Below are 2,770 nucleotides of genomic sequence, written 5' to 3' on the forward strand. Positions count from 1 at the left end.
GGTGTGGGGTGTGGGGGGTGTGGAGAAGAGGTCACAGGGAGCAGGATCTCAAGACCAGGCAAGTGCTCTCCCCTCCCGGAGAGCTGGGCACAGCGGTGCACCAGGAGACGGCTGATCCCGTCCTGTGTCCGTTACCCTCCCAGGCTGAGCACCACACAGGCACACAGTGCTGTCTGCTGCTTCCCCAAAGCCACCCCACGGGTTACACTGCTTCCTACTGCCCTGTGTCCTTCCTGGTGAAAAGGAAAAAAAAAAAAAGCCAAGTCAGTAGAGCTTATTTGACTTTTAAAACAGGACTTGAAACAGTTTTTTCTTTCCGTTGTTTGTCTGATTGCTGTGCCCAAGTTGATACCAGAGTCTCAGACGATGCCACAGTAGAAAATATTTGGCTCTCTGAGCCAATCCTCTATGTTCACGTTGGCAAGTGCTGTAAGCAAGCAGCACAGAAGCCCGGAGCAACCAGAAACCTGTATGGAGCCCTGTTTTTAGTCACTTGTCCAGATGAGGTTGTTCATGGTTAGAGGTGTAGAAATGGGGGCTCCGCTCCGATGGGAATCCTGACTAATCACTAACTTGATCTGAGCCTGGGTTTCCTCATTTCTTCCTTACACGGTTGCTATTATAACTCAGTCAGGGTGTGAGCCACTGAGACATATATCAAAGGAGGAAACTACTCAGGCTGGCTCCAGAGCTGGCTGCCGGAGGCCCTAGAAATTGCTCAGGAAGCTCCAGACGTCTCTTCCGCAGGCATCCCAAGCATAAACGTGACCCTTACAGCAGGTTCTGTGGGCACCCATTCCGTTGGATCACTTTTACTTACGGTGCACAATAACATGGAGGGTCCAGTTTGACTTCCAGCTCTAACAATAAGCAAACCTTGACCGTGGATAAAGCATCTAACCTTTCTGAGTGTTTTCTCAACAGTGAAATGGAGATAACACCTCAAAGGTTTGGTGAGGATGAATCAGTCACCAATGACAAGTATTGAGCAGAGTGGCTGTTTTACAGTAGCTTCTTGGGCCATTGTTCTTCATGTTTTTGGTTTCTTATTGGATGTTGCATTTCAAACAACAAAAGCCAAATGAGCCAGCCTCCTCACAAACCAGCATCATCCCTGATTGGTTGATTTGGAGTCTGTTTCTGGAGACATTCTGTTGTCTTCCTGCGTCACGGTCACTGCCGAGGGCATGGCAGGCTCAGGAGAAGAGCTGTGAGCACAGCTCCAGCGGGCCCCGCGGTGGAGCCCTGGTGGGCGGGCGCTGCTAGAGGCTGCTCTGGTGGGGGCCAGTGCGTTTGGGACTAGACCTTTCTGTCTCTCTTCCCCCAGGATCCTCTGAACTGAATTTACCCCATTTCTTCGCTTCAGTAACATACAAGGACTTGGGGTTTGCATTACCCAGTAGGGGAAATCCGGTGCCTGGGAGGTCCTTCAGGTCAGCAGAGAAATGGCTGGAAAAGTGCCCATAATGAGCTTAGTGAAAACAAACAAATTATCTGCCACCTCCTCTCAAGTTCCGATACCATTTTTCCCTCCGGACATCAGATGGCTAAATATTCACAGGCGATTGATTTCCCAGGCGATTGATTTCCCGATGCCGGGTTTGACCACGAAGACTCCTTTGGTGACTTGATGATGGTCTGCTACGAGGGAACTGGTCGGCTTTGTTTGGAAAAGGGGAAGGTGACAAGCAGCTCCCACCTGCCTGTGGGAGAACGTGGGACAGCTCATTACAGAGGGGCTCTGATGGCCCGAGGGTGAGTGTTTGCCAAGCCAGGCCTCGGAGGGGCAGAGGGCAGGAGGGAACGTGCTGCTTGCTCTCTTGCTGGAATCACTTGCCTTTTCCTTCTCTCTCCAAGTGGCAGGCGCAGGACGCTGGGTGGACACATGCCAAGGGAAGGACTTCTTTGTCCACATCTTTGTGACCTGTTTGCAGGCCGATTTAGTGATTTTCCAATAAACAGAGCCGGGTGGTGGGGGAAGGAGCAGATGACACCCAATCTGAAAGTAGTGTTGAGAGTGAGGAGTCCTGGTTGGCTGGCAGGCCTCCTGGAAACTCCTCCACCCACTCAGCTTTTGCCACCGTGACCCGGGTGAGAAAAGAGTGGATGTGGGTGGACAGTGTGAAGTGCCCATGGTCGTGTGGCTGTCCTCACAGCTGCTTCCATGTGTCTAACCATGTGCCCTGGAGCCTCTGGCCTGTGTGTGTTCGGCAGCATTTATGGCTATGCCTGACTGCATTCCAGGGAAAAAAGAGAAATGCAGGCGTGGACTTTCTATTGTAATGCTCAATCATTAATTCAGCAGCCATGTCCTGCGTACCTACCAGGTGCCAAGGTGCTGTTGCCAGACAGGTAGCATACGAGGGAGAGACGGTCCCTGCCCTCCTTCAGCTTGGGCCAGACATCACACCCATCATCACACAAATCGCTGAAAAGAAGAGAACATGGCACCAAACAGGAAAATGTGAGAGTTAGGAGGGTCAGGAAGGCCACGCAGCGGGGTGGTGGCCCTTAAGCTGAGACCCGAGAGGTAAGTAGGAGTTAAGTGAAGGATGGGGGTGAGGGGTGGAGTGTGTGCCGGAGGCTCCTTGAATGGAAGCTAATTGTTACCACAAAAGCATTTACAGATTTTTTAAAAGCTAGGCAATACAGAATTATCCCAGGATTTACTCTGAATCCACTTAGCACAATAATTATACAATTTTTTTCCAATTAATGTTTACAGGCTGCCTCCCAGCTGTGAACCTTGTGAGGAGCAGGCCTGTGTCTG

At 51.2% G+C, this 2,770-nt stretch overlaps 1 long non-coding RNA gene across 1 annotated transcript in view; it reads left to right on the forward strand.

Annotated features, from left to right (window-relative positions):
- Nucleotides 1-2,770, forward strand: part of LOC106724413 — a 3,302-nt gene extending 532 nt beyond the window's left edge. Inside the window, exons 2-3 of the long non-coding RNA XR_001360201.1 lie at nt 1,578-1,755; nt 2,726-2,770. This is a non-coding gene — a long non-coding RNA (uncharacterized LOC106724413). The remainder of the gene's footprint in view (nt 1-1,577; nt 1,756-2,725) is intronic.

The sequence above is a fragment of the Myotis brandtii genome, unplaced genomic scaffold (assembly GCF_000412655.1).
Source record: "Myotis brandtii unplaced genomic scaffold, ASM41265v1 scaffold824, whole genome shotgun sequence".
Classification (NCBI taxonomy): Eukaryota; Metazoa; Chordata; class Mammalia; order Chiroptera; family Vespertilionidae; genus Myotis; species Myotis brandtii.